This window comes from Hemiscyllium ocellatum, chromosome 3 (genome assembly GCF_020745735.1).
Source record: "Hemiscyllium ocellatum isolate sHemOce1 chromosome 3, sHemOce1.pat.X.cur, whole genome shotgun sequence".
NCBI classification, from domain to species: Eukaryota; Metazoa; Chordata; class Chondrichthyes; order Orectolobiformes; family Hemiscylliidae; genus Hemiscyllium; species Hemiscyllium ocellatum.
The window spans coordinates 134,890,551-134,909,089 of NC_083403.1; positions in this window are offsets into that span (position 1 = coordinate 134,890,551).

Sequence of the window (18,539 nt, forward strand, 5' to 3'; positions counted from 1 at the left end):
CCACTCTGCCCACGAGCACGTGACCTCCGCGGCATCCGTCAATCACCTCTATTCCCGCCTCATTGGAACAGTGATACATTCCGCCGGCCAATCGGCAGCAAGGCTCCCGCCCCTGTAAGTTGCCATGCTACTGTTGTTACTTCCTGGGGATGGGTTGTCTATGGAGCTGCAGCATGGCTCTGAAAAGAGGAAGGTGTCTTATGATAGGGATAATGAACTAAAATAAATATTTACAGGAGCAGGCCATTCGGCTCTGCTCTGCCATTCAATAGATTCATTTTGTTTGTAGTTAACCTGTTCAGAGATGTTGTTTCACAGGAGGTCAGGCAACATCCCAGGAGTAGAAGAATCGACGTTTCGGGCATAACCCCTTCATCAGAAATGGGGGAGGGGTTATGCCCGCATCGTCGATTCTCCGACTGTTTGGATGCTGCCTGACTTGCTGTGCTTTTCCAGCACCACACACTCCACTCTGATCTCCAGCATCTGCAGTCCGCACTCTTTCCTACACCTCTAGAGCAGTTAGGACTTGAATCCCCACCTCCTGGCTCAGAGTACATGGCTAATACAAAAATTCTCACATTCGCTTTCCGGTGTTATCCCAGTAACCCTTGATTCCGCTACTGATCCACAAACTATCTCAGCCATAAATATACACAAAGACTTTGAATCTACAGCTCTCTGTAGCACGAGTTCAAAAGGCTCACAACCTTCTGAGAAAAGAAATTCCTCCTCATCTCAGTCTTAAATTGGTACTTGTTTATTCTGCAACTATGTCATTTCAAAGATAGGCCAAAGGCAGGTAAATGGAGTTAAGTCACAGACCAGCAATGATCACAGTGTTGCAACAGATTCAAGGTGCTGAATGGCCTCCTGCTGTTCCAATGTTCTTGAAAATTTATGCACTCTGTTCAGCTTGAGAACTCTGCATCATACTGTTCAAAATACTATAGGACATAGTAGTATTTCAAAGTGATTTAGTTCACCTCCCTCTCCCTCCCCCAACGGTGCAGCTTTTGTCCCATCCAACTGTAGCAGATCCCTTTGTCTTGGGGTAGCAGTATTCCAATTTCAAATCCCACTTCCAGGAATTAAGTGGAAAACACAAGACACAAAGCTGATGCTCTGGAGATGGGAGTGTTCTGCACTGTTGAAGTTCCAATTGTTTCAATGAGACCTTAAATGGCCACTCCATGTGTCTGCTCTGGGAAATGTAAAACATCCTAAGAAAATACTTGAGAAGCCCAGGAGTTATCCCCACTATCCCCAATAAACCAATACTTATCCTGAAATCAGCATCACATTATATAATCTTTATTTGTGGGTATTTGATATGCACAGATTGGCTATTGCACTCTTGGTGGTACTTCAGTGTATTAAGATGCCTGCTGTCAGTTGTCTAAGGCTCTGAACTATAGAAGAACATGGGATCACTGCTACCCAGTAAACCATAATGTTAGTCTTAGCTTTGAGTTCCTAGTCCTTAAATACTCTTCTTCAGTCAACCAGCAACTATCACACAGGGAGGCAATAATGAATTTCAAGACCTCTGTTGAGAGAACCCTCTCAAGATATAAGAAAATAGTCCTGATTTCCAAAGGTGGGTCACACAAAACTAATAACATTGACATCATTTCTGTCTGAGATGTTGCCAGTCCTGCTGAGATTCTCCAGTACATTGCGCTATTTCAATCTCTAAAGTGCACCACTTTTTTTTTGTGTATACCTAAAGATAATTTTTTCCCCCCAAGGGCCACTTTCATTTCTGCTTTACAAAAAGCTCAACTTCTATAACTGTGTCTGATAATTAGTTCAATATATTTCTGCACCTAACTAATCATTCCTGAATTGCCTGTGGTATTATTCACATTAGGTTGAAGGATCTGTGACTGTTTCAGGATATCAGCATTATCTATGTAAAACTCAGTGTCTCATTATATAAAAATAATATCCCAGTCAGATACTCTAGTTTTGTCCAACAGCAATTACTAATAACTGCTGTCACATGCCTTTGAGCACATGGCCTAATCTAGTATTAAGTATTTTGGATGTACTTGCAAATGCAGAGAAATTCATATTTACTTAGCAAACATCTGACATTTATCAGTAGCTGAGGATGTAAGACACTAACAATTATCAAAAATCACACATACTTCTTTTTCTCTTACTTATTTAATACACAGAAGGTTGAATTATATATGCAATCATTGAGGTTGCATGCCAAAAGACAGTTTATTTTATTTTCTATTTATCAACTGAATGTTTAATTGGTCTCATTTTGATTCCTAGCTAGCCAGATGAATTTGTAGCTTACATTTGGTCAGCAGTGCCATACTATCACCCAAACTCATAATTGAGTTCAAACCCTACTTTAGGATACAATTGCATAATTTAGCACAACGTGCTTCAGGAATTTTGAGAAGATTTGTAGCTCAGGTTGAGGTTTTGGATGTAGGTTTGCTCGCTGAGCTGAAAGGTTCATTTCTAGGCGTTTTGTTACCTTACTAGGTAACATCTTCAGTAGACCTCATGTGAAGCAATGCTGAAAATTCTTGCTGTCTATTTAAATGTGCTTCAGTACTATAGTAAAGGAAGAATACATTGGTGGAAGTACTATCTTATGAATGAAATTATCGAACTGCCTTGCTTGTTATCAATGCAATGAAACTTTTGCATAATATGGGTTATTTTCTTGTTGACAGTGATACTTTATCAACAGGATACATTATTAACAATATGACAAGGATAATAAGGGATCTGGTAAATAGATAAATAGATAGAAGAAGCCAATAATCACTTCAACAAAGTCAAATCTTTTCTGATCTAGTAATGCTGTAAAAAGATAAGTTATAAAGTACCCAGAATCTTGTAACGCAAATGCTTATCAAAATTCACCTGCGAACAAACCATGCTTAAATCAATAGAATCTCGTATACAATCACCATTGCATTGGTGATAAAACTAGATGAGAAAGTGGCTCATTTTCTGAGTTGTTTTGATCCCATTATTTGTGTTGCAGTCTCATATTTCAGAGGTGGATAAGGATACCCTGGAGAAAATCTTTTGTCCAGTGATGAAATGCATAGGAGAAATGAGAATCTCTCATAAATGTGTTCTGTGCAAAGAAGTAATTAGTGATTTCTAATGGTCTCAGTCATCCTTCGAATTTTACTTAATTATATTGCTTAAACGTTCATAGAAAAATGCAAAAGAAACTGTAAAAAACAAACACGTGCGGTATGCTTTTCATTTATAAAATGACTTAAAAGTATACCATTATTACTGATTGCGTGACTGTGCTGGACACCACTGACCAGGCCACAGGAATGATCCTGAGCCATTCCAGTTTTCTATCCCACTCCTGTTCTGACCTCTTGATCATCAACAAAGAGTTGGAAGGTGTTGTCAACACTTCTACCAAGTATCATTGACACATCAATAACCTGGTTATTGATGCTCAGTTTGGTTTCTAGAAGGGCCATTCAATTGCAAATCTCATGACAGCCTTGGTTCAAACAAGGAGAAACAGCCAAATTGCAGAGGTGAAGTGAGTCGAGGAGATATTTGGTGAATGCGGCACAAAGGAGCCCTGGAAAAATTGAATCCAATTTAAAGTTCCACCGGTTGGAGTCACATCTTGTAAAAAAAATGTTAAGGTTGATGAAGACCAATCATCTTAGCCCCAAGATATTAACATAGACATTCCTCAGAGCAGTAACATATCCACATCCTCAGCTGTTTCATCAAGGATATTCTCTCTATCATAAAGTCAGAAATGAGCATGTTTGTTGATAATTACTGATTGTTCAATTCCACTTGCAATATACCTCTGGTCTTTTACCTTCTCTAGACCTTTTCTTCAGGAAGTACCAGAGTTGTACCAACCACCTAAATTTCTTGACTTTCTTCATTCATGCTAACCTATTTCTCTCTCAATGTGGAGCAATCTGTTCTCTCAGATCCAACTATGGTAACATTGAAATTTCAGTTCCTATGGACGTTTTTCAGTGTGTGAAGACCTGAAAAATTGCAAATGCAAAAGGTGTCACTGGTTCCACATGCTTCAGTGACGTGATTAGATTTTCAAAGGTGGAGTCAGAAACCTTCACACCTCCAGTCAATAACTTGTCAATAGCTCATTGTAGGGCCTACTAAGGATATGGGGAGTAACAATTCTTTGTTATCTTGAGGTCTCTGCCCAAAGGCAGATCTGATCCACTATGCCATAGCCTCCATCATGAGTAGGGCAAAAAGGCAGTTTCAGAATCTACCCAAGCCAGACAGGGACTGAACTTAGTGCTGTTGGTATCTACCTAATCCTCACTGTTTGTCTGGCCAACTGCACCCCTCCGTCAAAGAAGTCTCAAGTTGCTGTAGCAATATACACTTTTCTTGCAAATTGTGGTTTGGCAATATGGATATTAAAGTCTCCAGCATTCTGTCCATTACATGGACAACCAGGAACTTCTCCCTCTCTTGCAGCCTGTCTTTGGTATATGTTGGAAGGGTTTACTAGTTAATATTCAACCAGTTTGGCCATTTTATGAATGCACCTTTGTTAGTCATAAAGTACTGCGTTTCTGGCTCAGATGAGGGATACTACCTTTTATGCCACAAGATCTCCTGAGCAATGTTCAACAATTTTCAAATTAAAAACATGGGCAACATGAGTTCTGGGACACATCTCAATGTAATTGTCAAAAATAAAGTGAGGAGCCATTTGTAGTTGTGACTGCAGTGTGAAAAAGTTGTCTAAAAGGATAGAATTAAATTCAATTGTTCATGCAATGGCACAGAATTGCCATCAGCTGAGAGACTTGATTTTGTGAGGAGACAGTGCTTGATGCTGCTGACATCCATGGCCAGCTCCAGCCATGCCTGTTGGTCTGTTTCTTTCTTGACTCTCCTTCCAGTGTGAGGGAAGTTTAGAAATCTCCTGTCTGTCACAACTTAAGCAGGGCAATAAGTGATGGCTGCCCAAACAATGCAGATCAGGTTGAGGCCAACAGCCCTGCCTCTTTGGACTACTCATGATACTCTTTGAGTTTCCAGTGCATCCATTTCTGATGGCAACAGCCAGTCTGGTCATTTGCCTTTTCATTTATCTATCTGTGCTTGGATCCCACCTGCTGGCTGAATCCTCACCTTTAGTTGGGCACCAAATTCAGTTTTGGGCCAATTAGTTGCTGACACTTTGAAAAGCGTAATGCATCACAGTAAGGTTGAGACTCAGAAATCTTCCAGGTGTTAGGCTGCTAACCCCAGAATGAAAATTCAATCCATTTAAATCTGCTGACAATGACAACGTCACGATTACCGTCATGGCTTTTTTTTTGCTTGTCATGCTATCATCCATTTTTATCTCGCACCAACATGCTCAGTGCTATTTAATTACTCCTGTCTTCAGTGCAGCAAAGGTTTACCAAACTGATTCCTGCGATGACCAGACTAGCATATGAGGAGAGGTTGAATTGGTTAGGATTCGCCAGAATTGACAAGAATAAGGAGGGGGAAATCTCATAAACACAAAAGATTTCCAACAGGACCAAACAGGGTAGATGTAGGAAGAATGTTCCCCATGATAGGAGAGTCCAGGCCAGGGATACATGGTGAACCATTGAAAACTCAGATGAGGAGAAATTTCTTCACTCAGAGAGTGATGAGACTGTGGAATTCACTACACTAGAAAGCAACTGAGGCCAAAACACTGAATGATTTCAAGATGAATTGGATACAGCACATGGGGCTAACAGGATCAAAGGATATGGAGATAAAAGCAGGGACAGTTGGATGATCATAATGAAAGGCAGAGCAGGCCCGAAGAACCAAATGGCCGCCACCCGCTCCGATTTTCTATGTTTCTACATTTCCACCCTCTTTCCTTCTGTTCCTTGTTCTCTTCGCCACCTTCCCTGCCTCTATACTTGCAAGTAATCTGCCACCTCTATCATTTCCAATTCCATCAAAAGGTCATTGACCTGAAATGTTAGCATTATTTGTCTGTTCACAGATGCTGACTGACCTGCTGAGTACTTTTTGTTGACCTATCAGCTTCGAAGGGGATACTATTTAAATAGACCATAAAAATGCCAGGGATAAAGGATGAACATATGAAGATCATTTTCATTAACTTGGCCTATATTCCTCTGAGTTTTGAAATATGGGGGATAATCTAAACAATGTAGTTAAAATAAAGAATTGAATAAATAGGAAGAAAATGATAAACTATTTCTTCTGGTGGGAGAATGCAGACCAAGAGGGTACAATCTTAAAATCGCAAAAATTTCCATTTAGAAAATAGATTTGAGATACAGACTGGCCAGATCTAGTTAAAAGGTGCAACATATTTCAGTGGTTGAATGACTTACCCCTTTGCTCTTTGTAAAATTAGATATCTTCATATATGCATTACTTACGCCTTTCTATAGCTAAGATGGTTGCTGTGTTTCTGTTTCACTAACATTATTTTGACTGGGTCTATTCTAAACAAGAAGCCAGAAATATATAAACCCTTTGTAAACCCTTACTTCTGTGAATAATTTCACTCATAAATATGGACAAGCATGAAAAAATGTTTACGAGACAAAACAGAGCCGGAGTTGCTATGCACTCTATAACCATTTCTGACCTACAGCTTTTGTATTTAAGAAGGTTAAAAAAAGGTAAAAGTTTCAACTTGTCACTCAGATGTAAAACTTAAATTACAGAAGTATAAAACATTTTAAAATGTCATAGAGTCATACAACACAGAAACAGCCTTCAGTCCAAACAGCCCAAGCTGACTATAATCCCAAACTAAACTAGTCCAACCTGCCTGCACTTGGCCCATATCCCTTCAAACATTCCTTATTCATGTACTTATCTAAATGTCTTTTAAACGCTGTAACACAACCTGCATCAACCACTTCCTCTGAAAGTTCATTCCACACATGAACCACTCTGTGAAAAAAAATTGCTTCTCATTTTTATTTAAATCTTTCTCCTCTTGCCTGAAAAATATATTCACAGTCATGAAATCACCCATCCTAGGGAAAAGACACCTGCCATTTCGAGTCATAGATATAATACAGCACGGAAACAGACACTTCGGTCCAATCCGTCCATGCTGACAAGATATCCCAACCCAATCTTGCCATTTGCCAGCACTTGCCCATACCCTCTAAACCCTTTCTATTCATATGCCCATTCAGATGCCTTTTAAATGTTGCAACCATACGAGCCTCCACCACTTCCTCTGGCAGCTTATTCCATACACGCACTACCCTCGGCGTGAAAAACTTGCCCCTTAGGTCTCTTTTATATCTTTCCCTTCTCACCCTAAACCTATGTCCTCTAGTTCTAGGCTCCCGTACCCCAGGGAAAGGACATTGACTAGTTACCCTATCTATGCCCCTCATGATTTTATAGACCTCTATAAGGTCACCACTTAGGGTGAGAGGGGAAAGATAAAGAAGAGACCTAAGGGACAAGATTTTCATGCTACCTTACCTATAGTCCTCATAATTTTTTATAAACCTCAATAAGGTCACCTCTCAACGTTCTACACTCCAGCTTCTCCTTTTAACTCAAACCCTCCATTCCCAGCAACATCCTGGTAAATCTCTTCTGAACCCTCTCCAGTTTAATAATGCCTTTCCTGTAACAGGCTGACCAGAACTGGACACAGTACTCCAGAAGAGGCCTCAGCAATGTCCTGTACAACCTCAAAATAACATCCCAACTCCTATATTCAAACGTCTGATGAGCAATGAAGGCAAGCATGCTAAATGCCCTAACCATCATTTTCTATATGTGATGCAAGCTTCAAAGAATTACGTACCAGAACCCCTCGGTCTCTCTGTTCTACAATACTGCCCAAGGTATTACTTATAATTTGATAAGCCTTGTCCTTGTTTGTTTTACCAAAATGTAATACCTTGAATTTATCCAAATTAAACTCCATTTGCCACTGTTCAGCCCATTGACCCAATTGAGCAAGATCTCTTTGCAATCTTAAATAACCTTCTACGCAGTCCACTATACCACTAATCTTGGTGTCATCTACAAACTTACTAACCATGCTTTCTTTATTCTCATCTAAATCATTCCATATAAATGACAAACAAAATGTCCTTTTCTATAAAGGGCAGTGATCCTCCCGCATGCGCCGGCATGCATTGTTGTGTATTTGTGTGCATATTAAGTCAGGTCTCAAAGCTTTTGAAAAAAAGAAGGAACATTATAGAACCATTTTTCATGAAAACCATTAGTGATTGCTGAAAGTCCAGAGGTCACAAACAGCATGATGATGACGCTATCTTCTCGTCTAAAGAAGTTAGCAGAATTTTGTGAATTCAAACACAACTCAAATGGTATTATCAGAGACAGACGGGTGTGTGGTTTCAAGTTGTGAAACCACCCATAAGAGATTTCTTGCAGAAAGGAATCTAGACTTAAAGAAGACACTGAAAATTGCAGTCTCAATGGAACTAACAGAGAAGGAAGCTCAACAATTAAGCTCAGTAATGAGAGTTCATAAAATGGGAGCTGAGAATAGGCACCAATGCAGACTCAAAACTGCCATCGGTGTGGAAAAACAGGTCATGCAGGAGCAAATTGCTGATATAAAGAGGCTATATGCAGAAACTGTGGAAGCAAAGGACACATTAAATGGATGTTTGAGGAAGAAACGTGAACAACATATAGTAAAAGTACAGAGACTAACAAATAGAAAGTAACTTATATGGGACAAAACGTGCATAAGAAAAGCGCAAACGCTCAGTCCAGAGAGGAGTTGTTATTAAACATAACTGGTCACTGGAGGACCTGAGTAGAGCTTTCATTGATACATGAACTTGTTTATCAGAAACAGCTCACACTGCACTGCAATTTCAAAATGTACATAGGTGAAGTAATGCAGTAAGGGTTGTATTGATGTGCATGTTCAGTTATCCAGTCAGTCTGAAGATTTGTCTACTTTTTCCCACTTTATTGGGAAGAATGTGGTTGGAGAAAATCAAACTCAATTGGTACATTGTCAGATTTTGAGACTGATCCATCATGGATTCTAAAAAACCATGCTGTTGTTTTTAACAGGGATTTGGGAAGCATGGCAAAGATCTGCCAATTAAAATCAATGAAGAGATTCAAGCAAGACTAGCTCAGTCCATATGCATCCAGATCAAAGGATGAAGCATAATTAGAGAGGTTGGTTGAGATGGGATTCCTTGAATTTGTAAATGTGAGTGACTAGTTCATGCACAGCATACCACGATCTGTACGTCCTCGCTTACTATGATCTGTCTGTACCGCTCATAAACAAAGCATTTCACTGTACTTATGTACATGTGACAACAAATAAATCAAACCAAATCAACTCAGTGATGAAGAAAGTTGGATTGGTACACAGCAGGGGTGATTTTACGGACAGTACTGTGTGCTGAGCTGTATCCTTTGTCTTCAATCAATGACCTATTTGCTGAACTAGTTGGAGATCAGCTTTTCAGTGAAGCTGACTTTAGCCAAGGCTATCTTCAGACGAAAGTTGATCCTGAATCCTAGAAATGTTTTACGATTGCTATGCAAAGGACTATTCAAATGCAAGAGACCCAATCACATCTGCACCTGTGGTATTTTAATATGCCACAGTCAGATTTTTGGTGGATTAGGAGTCCACTGTTACCTAGACAATATTTTGGTCATGGTGAGAAACAAGAAAGAACATCTCCACAATTTAGGCTGCAGAAAGTTGAAGATTATGGCCTGTGAGTGATGCAAGGCAAATGTAAATTTTTTATATATGGCCTAAATATTTTATGAAAGATTACTAATTTGTTATTAAATACACAGAATCCTGTATTTTTGCAAACAGAAAAGAAGTGTACACACATGAGGCCTGCTTTAACTCAACAAAAGAGGTGACAACAGGTTCATTTTTCTTGGCAATGCCCAAACCAATTGGAATTAGTCTGTTTTAAAATTTAAGCAAAGCTTGGAAGTTAACTATCAAACACGTAGACTCGTACAGCAGAGATACAGATATTTTCGTCCATACTGACTGTGTATCCCAAACTGGACCAGTCCCATTTACTTACATTTGATCCATATTCCTCTTAACATTTCCTTTTTATGTGCCTATCCAAATGTTTTTCAAATGTTGTAATTGTAATCGCCTCTATTACCTCCTCTGGGACTTTAATTCATACACACACCACGTTCTGTGCAAAAATGTTGCCTCTCACGTCCCTTTTAAATCTTTCCCATCTCACTTTAATCCTTTGCCCTTTACTTTTGGACTCCCCTTCCCTGGGGAAAAGACCTGGGCTATTCACCTTATCTATACTCCTCATGATTTTATAAACATCTATAAGGTCACCTTTCATCCTTTGATGCTGCAAGGAAAAAAGTCCCAACCTATTCAGCCTCTCCCTATAACTCAAACCTTCAGTCCTGGCAACATGTTTGCAAATGCTTTTTTGCACCCTTTCTAGGTTAACACATCCTTCCTAAAGCAGGACGACCAGAATTGAATGCAGTCTTTCAAAAGTGGCCTCCACCAATGTTGTTACAGCTGCCACAAGATGGCCCAATCCTATACTCAATGCTCTGACCAATGAAGGCAAGCGTTCTGAAACCCTTCTTCACCACGACATGCGATGCCACTTTCAAGGAACTATGTACCTGAACCCTCTCGGTCTCTCTGTTTGACAACACGACCCATAACCCTACCATTAACTGTGTAAGTTCTGCATTTATCTAAATTAAACTCTACCTGTTACTTCTCAGCCCATTAACCCTTCTGATTAACAATATTATTTGGTGCATTGTCCATGGTATCCCCACCAATCAGAATCTATTTGTGAACGAATCAATTTCCTCTCATGCAGTAAAATGTTGGTTTTCCCTTGAACTGGTATTCTTGTGAAATTGTCCTGATGGGTGCAAGACAGAAATCTTCATCAAGGTGTCTTTTTCAGCAATATTCCTATTGTTTGTCCATTCTGTTTTTCTTATGAAGAGAAATTGAGCAGTTGAGGCCTATATTCTCTGAAGTTTGAAAGAATGAGAAGGGATCTAATTGAGATATGTAAGGTGCACAAGGGGATATATGAAATTGACAAAGAATGGATGTTTTCTCATGTGAAGCAATCTAGAATGAGAGGTCATAGTTTTATGATAACAGAAAACAGATTTAAAACAGAAATGAGCAGAATTACTTCTCTTAAAGGGACATGAATCTGTGAAATTTACTACCTCAGAGTATAGCTGTGACATTGATTAAATTTGAAGAGGAGACAGCTCCTGTTGCTGTTCCCCTCAATAACAAGTATACCGCTTTGGATATTGTGATTTTTTTAGGGGGGAGGGGGGAGAGTAAGAAAACGAGTTACTAAGGTTAACCCATATGGTATAGGTCTCTGGCACAGACTCTGTCCCTGTTGCTCAGAAGAAAAAGGGGCGGGGGGGAGGAGCAGAGTATTAGTCATTGGGGACTCCATAATTAGGGAGACAGATTAGAGGTACTGTAGAAAGGAGAGATACTCACGGTCGGTGTGCTGCCTCCCAGATGCCAGGGTTCATGATATCTCGGATCGTTTCAGGATCTTTGATGAGGAGGGGGAGCAGCCCCAAGTCATGGTCCACATAGGCATTAACAACATAGGTCGGAAAAGGGATGGGGATTTAAGGCAGAAATTCAGGGAGCTAAGGTGGAAGCTTGGAGTTAGAACAAACAGAGTTGTTATCTCTGGTTTGTTACACGTGCCACGTGCTAGCAAGGTGAGGAATAGGGAGAGGGAGGAGTGGAATACGTGGCTACAGGGATGGTGCAGGAGGGAGGGTTTCGGATACCTGGATAACTGGAGCTCATTCTGGGGCAGGTGAGACCTCTGCAAACAGGATGGTCTGCACCTGAACCAGTCGGGTACCAATATCCGGGTGGGGGGGGGGGAGAGTGTGGAGATTTGTGAATGCTCTCCGGGAGGGTTTAAACTAACTCGACCAGGGGATGGGAAACTAACTTGTAGCTCCAGTGTCCAGGAGGTTGAGAAGTGAGGTCAGAAATAAGGCTTCAAGGTCACAAGAGTGCATTGGCAAGCAGTAAGGTGGTTTGAAGTGTGTCTACTTCAACATCAAGAGCAACCAGAATAAAGCGGGCAAACTTGCAGCATGTGTTGGTACCTGGGACTTCGATGTTGTGGACATTTCGGAGATATGGATAGAACAGGGACAAGAATGTTTGTTGCAAGTTCTGGAATTTTAATGTTTCTGTAAGAACAGGGAAGGTGGTAAAAGTAGGGAAGGTGTGGCATTGTTTGTCAAGGACACTTTTATGGTGGCAGAAAGGTCGTTTGAGGATTTGTCTACTGAAGTACCTGAGGTTAGAAACAGGAAAGGACAGATCACCCTGTTGGAATTTTCTATAGGCCTCTGAATAGTATAAGAGATGTAGAGGAAAAGATGATTCTGGATAGGAGTAAGAGTAAAAGGGTATTGTTGTGGGGGCCTTTAACTTTCCAAATATTGACTGGAAATATAGTTTGAGTACTTTAGATGGGTCTTTCATTTTTGTCCAGTGTGTGCAGGAGAGTTTCCTGACACAATATGTATACAGGCCAACAAGGGATGAGACCACATTGGATTTGGTACTAGCAATGAACCAGGCCAGGTATCAGATTTGGAGGTAGGTGAGCACTTGGGTGATAGTGACCACAATTTGATTATGTTTACTTTAGCAATGGAAAGGGATAGATCTATACCACAGGCAAGAGTTATAGCTGAGGAAAAGGCAATTACAATGTGATTAGGCAAGATTTAGGATGCATAGGATGGGGAAGGAAGCTGCAGGGAATGGACACAATTGAAATGTGGAGCTAATTCAAGGATCAGCTATTGCATGTCCTGGATAAGTATGTACCTGTCAGACAGGAAGGAAGTGGTCAAGCGAGGGAGCCGTGGTTTACGAAAGAAGTTGAATCCCTTGTCAAAAGGACGAAGGCGACTTATGTAAGGATGAGTTGTGAAGGCTCAGTTAGGGTGCTTGAGAGTTACAAGTTAGCCAGGAAAGACTGAAAGAGAGAGCTAAGAAGAGCCAGGAGGGTACATGAGAAGTTGTTGGCAGATAGCTAAAAATCACACAACACCAGGTTATAGCCCAACAGGTTGAATTGGAAGCACACTACCTTTCGGAGTGAAACTAGTGTGCTTCCAATTAAACCTGTTGGACTATAACCTGGTGTTGTGATTTTTAACTTTGTACACCCCAGTCCAATACCAGCATCTCCAAATCTTGGCAGATAGCAACAGGGGAAACCCTAAAACTTTCTATATAGGTATATTAGAAATAAAAGAATGACTAGTGTAAGGTTAGGACCAATCAAGGACAGTAGTGGGAAGTTGTGCGTGGAGTCTGAGGAGATAGGAAAAATGCTAAATGAATGTCATTTTTCATTGTGAATATGGATGAAAAACAATGTTGTCAAAGTGAATACTGAGATACAGCCTATTAGACTAGACAGGATGAAGGTTCACAAGGAGGAGGTGTTAGCAATTTTGGAAAGTGTGAAAATAGATAAGTCCCCTGGGCCAGATGGGATTTATCCTCAGATTCTCTGGGGAACCAGGGAAGAGATTTCAGAGCCTTTGGCTTTGATCTTTATGATGTCATTGTCTACAGGAATGGTGCCAGAAGACTAGAGGATAGCACATGTTGTCCCCTTGTTTAAGAAGGGGAGTAGAGACAACCCTGGTAATAATAGACTAGTAAGCCTTACTTAAGTTGTGGGTAAGGTGTTGGAAAAGGTTATAAGTGATTGGATTTAAAATCATCTGAAAAGGAACGAGTTGATTAGGGATAGTCAACATGGTTTTGTAAAGGGTAGGCCGTGCCTCACAAACCTTATCGAGTTCTTTGAAAAGGTGACCAAACAGGTGGACGAGGATAAAGCAGTTGTTGTGGTGTATATGGATTTCAGTAAGATGTTTGATAAGGTAGCTCACGGTAGACTATTGCACAAAAAATGGAGGCATGGGATTGAGGGTGATTTAGCGGTTTGGATCAGAGCCATGAGGTTATGCTGCAGCTGTACAAAACTCTGGTGCAGCTGCATTTTGAGTATTGCATACAGTTCTGGTCACTGCATTATAGGAAGGATGTGGAAGCTTTGGAAAGGGTTCAGAGGAGATTTATTGAATGTTGTCTGGTATTGGAGGAAAGGTCTTGAGGAAAGGCTGAGGGACTTGAGGCGGTTTTCGTTAGATAGAAGGAGGTTGAGAGATGACTTAATTGAGACATACAAGATAATCAGAGGGTTGGATAGGGTGGACAGTGAGAATCTTTTCCTCAGATAGTGATGGCTAGCATGAGGGAATATAGCTTTAAATTGAGGGGTGATAGATATAGGACAGATGTCAGAGGTGGTTTCTTTATTCAGAGAATAAAAGGGATGTGGAATGACCTGCCTGCAACAGTAGTAGACTCACCAACTTTAAGGGCATTTAAATGGTTATTGGATAAACATATGGATGAAAATGGAATAGTGTATGTTAGATCGGCTTCAGATTGGGTTCACAGGTTAGTGCAAAATCTAGGGCCAAAGGGCCTGTTCTGCACTGTAATGTTCTATAGACATTCATAATAAATAATGGGTTAACTGGTTATAGTGAGTGGAGATAGGAGAGAAATGCATACTATACAAATATATATTGAGAAACAGGGTAGGGGAATGGGTCTGGGTGGGTTATTCTTCAGAGGGTCAATGTGGACTTGTTGGGCCAAATGGCCTGTTTCCATACTGGAAGCATTCTATAACCTTCTATGATCTATACGCAAAGTATAAAAGGTTAACTTAAAATACACCAATAAACAGAAATAGAATGTAACAGAATATCTACATTTTCCCAAATGGAGCTTCGCCTAAAAGATATTTCCTGTAATCCAATCTGCAAGTGTTGTTTCCTACGAGAGGTGCTGGATTGTGGAATCTTGCCAGGAATTATATTTTAACAACTATAAAAAAATGTTTGATATTGCAGTGATTAATAAGCCTTATTAGTAATTATTTAGTTTGGAAAGGCAAATTTAAAATTTCGTTTTTTTGGCTGGCAGTACAAACTGATACTTTAGCTTTCTGCTCATATGATTTTGTGACTGTGTAATTGGGCAAATGTTTGTTATTTTTCTTTATTTCTAGCTCATTAGCAAAGTTGTTAGGCAACGGCATACTGACGTAGGGAGTGAAATTACAGTTCTCTGATTGTTATCTTATGAGCTGAATCATGAACTCCTGCTTTAAGTAGGAGTTACAATGCATATATTTCTATGAGTGCGCACTGTGTGATATTTTACAGTTTAGATAATGGATACAAATGACTCATTGTGAGTGAGCTGTAGTTCAGCCTTCCTTGACTCACATGCACTTTAAAAGGGTTGCTCCCCTTTTTCTTCATACACCTACTATAAAGGAAGAAATACTCAATCAAACTCCTTCAGCACAACCCAATGTAATATGATTGCCATCTTTGTTGGGATATTGTCTTTAGTGGCGATCTTTGGCAATAATGGGTTCCCAAGTGTCATATGGTTCTGGTGCTTAACAGTGCATTGTTTCATGTAGGCTACACAATTGATAGCGTTTCTAGCCAACAATAATGTGATAACAGCATCACAGGAAATTAAATTACTTAATTTCAGCTCAGCGACAATTAGTATTTCACAAACAGGAAAAAGCCTCCAGATCCATTTTTATACAGAATCAGGGGAGTTGTTTGAAAAACTGAATTTGAAATGGATGGGCAGCTTTTTGACACACATGGATTAGATTTTGGCAAATGAAGCAGAGCATTTTGGTCAGGATATTTCCCAACTCACCAAAACACTTTATTCCATTTGTTTTAGAAGTTTCTAGGCCATCCAGCCCATTATATCTCACAGGTTCTAATGACCTTACCCACCCTATGGCCTGAAGTATATTTGTGCCAGTTCAACTAATTCAAAGAGTCAAAAAGTGTGGTGCTGGAAATGAACAGCTGGTCAGGCAGCATCCGAGGAGCAGGAGAGTCTATGTTGAACAGGAATGTTGGGGGTGCCCAAGGGGGCTGAGAGATAAATTGGAGTGGAGGGTGGTGGGGAAAAGGTAGCTGGGAATACAATAGATGAAGTGATGGTGATAGGTTGAAGTGGAGGGTGTAGCAGGTAGGTGGGAAGGAAGATAGACAGGGAGGACAGTTCAAGAGGGCGGTGCTGAGTTGGAGGTTTGGATCTGGTATAAGGTAGGGGGAGGGGAGATGAACAAACTGGTGAAATTGACATTGATCCCGTGTGGTTGGAGGGTACCAAGGCGTTCTTCCTCCAGGCGTCGGGTGGCTAGAATTTGGCAGTGGATGAAGCCCAGGACTTTTATGTCCTTGGCGGAGTGGAAGGGGAGTTGTTGATTTTTTTTATAACCTGTGCACTTCATTCAAACTGATCCAAGGCTTTTTTTACACTCTCAGGCATTTTCTCCTGAAGTTTAAAGAACGAGCCATTTTTTTAACAAACCTTCAGATAATGGTAGTTACATAGACTGTAGATGCTTGACAATAACATTGAGGCCTATATCATCAGACACTATCAGCCAAGGTGGGGTTTGTTTGAACTGAGCATAGAGTTTGAATGGCCTTGTTGAGTTCGAAATCCTTAATGAATCACAAACTATCCCCATTCCACTGCTGGCAAAAAACAGTCCTGATAGAAATGTGGTCAAAACTTCTGTATCCAGATCCCACCTGCCACTTCTGAAGAGCTGCAAAGTTTGGAACACTGTACAAAAATCCGCTGAAGTGTTTTTCATTTTCACAAGTTAGTAAACGAGTAGGTGGCCAATAAATTGTTCAATCAAGGATAAGGCCTCCCAATTACCTGGCTAGAAACATTGAACTTAAAGAAACTACAGTTCATTCCACCTCATTTCCAACACTTAAAACAGTTTGATTGAGTTACAAAAATGATTTTATCCTTTAATGGCAATCATTATTTTCAACTGCTGGTCATGAGCACCATCAATGGGGGTTAATGGGAACTTAAATTCCAAACAGCACCAAAGAAACTGGAGGTACATCTTATGTATTTATGGAGTGTAAACCATCACAAAGAGAAAAGAGTTTCAGATTTCGAATTATGATAACACGTTATTACTGTCTCAGTTGAATTTTGCACAATACACTGATATAATGTATCTAACAAAATGAAATGGCCCAAGATGCTTAACATGAGCATTATAAAACAAAGAATGACACCAAGGCTGTCATAATGACTCTGGACATGTCTGCAGAGTAGCCAGTGAAATACAATCTTATACAGTTAGTCACTTGTTAGCTTTGAGTTTTCTGGGATAAAAGTAAATAACAAAAAAGCTTTAGTGGTAAACAAGATAAAGGTTAGTTCATTGCAAAAATACTATACAGGTATTTCTAAATCTGAAACGTCTTTCTGCTTGTGAAAGTTTTTTTGCTCCTCTTGAATGTAGTAACAAATACAATGTTCAGGAATTTAAGCATATTAATAAAAAGATATAGCAACTAATTTAAGACCTGGGATGTAAATGAGGGCTTGAGAAGAAAATTAAGGCTGACACTCTTGTGCAATATGTGGGAGTATTGCACTATTGGAGATGCCATGTCTCAGATAAGAAATTAATCAAAGGCCTCATTCTGCCTGCTCAGGTAGATAAATATAACTCCATGGCACTATTTCAAAGAAAAGCTAGTGGGGAGGGGTGGGGTGGGAAGAGGCTATCTATGGTGAGCCGATCAATGTTTATCCCTCAGTCAAAACCACAAAAAATTGTTCACGATCACATTTCTTTGTAGATACTTGCTGAGCACAAAATAACTGCTACACCTCCTACATTAGAACAGTAACTATCCTTCAAAAATTCATAATTGGCTGCTAGGTGCTTTGAGATGTTTAGTGATCATGAAAAGCACGAAAGAAATGAAATGCTTGCTTCTCTTTAAATGGTGTAGTGAATTCCAATAAATGGAGCAGTTGGGCAGCATGGTGACTCAGTGGTTAGCACTGCTACCTCATAGCACCACAGACCTGGGTTCAATTCCAGCCTCAGGCAACTGTCTGTGTGGAGTTTGAACATTCTCCCTGTGTCTGCTTGGGTTTCCTCCCACAATCCAGAGATGTGCAGATTAAGTGAATTGGCTGTGCTAAATTGCCTGTAGTGTTGAGGAGTGAGTCTGGGTGGGTTGCTCTTCGAAGGGTTGGTGTGGACTTGTTGGGTTGAAGGGCCTGTTTCCACACTGTAAGTAATCTAATCCCTAGTGTTGGCTTTCTCCTTTTCACATTCAAGGTGTCTCACCAAAATCATTAATTAAGTTTGTTTAACAAACAAAAGTAACAAATTCCTCCATCCAGCTCTAACTTTATTTTCGAGTGGTTTGAACTTATCTTCCCTTATCTTAACTTCAAGATGTTCCCAACTGTTTGACAAATGCTAGCAGCTCTCTGGTCATCCATCACCAATGTAAAAGCAGAAAATTCGATACCTTGTCTCCTTTTTTTCTTTGTTAAA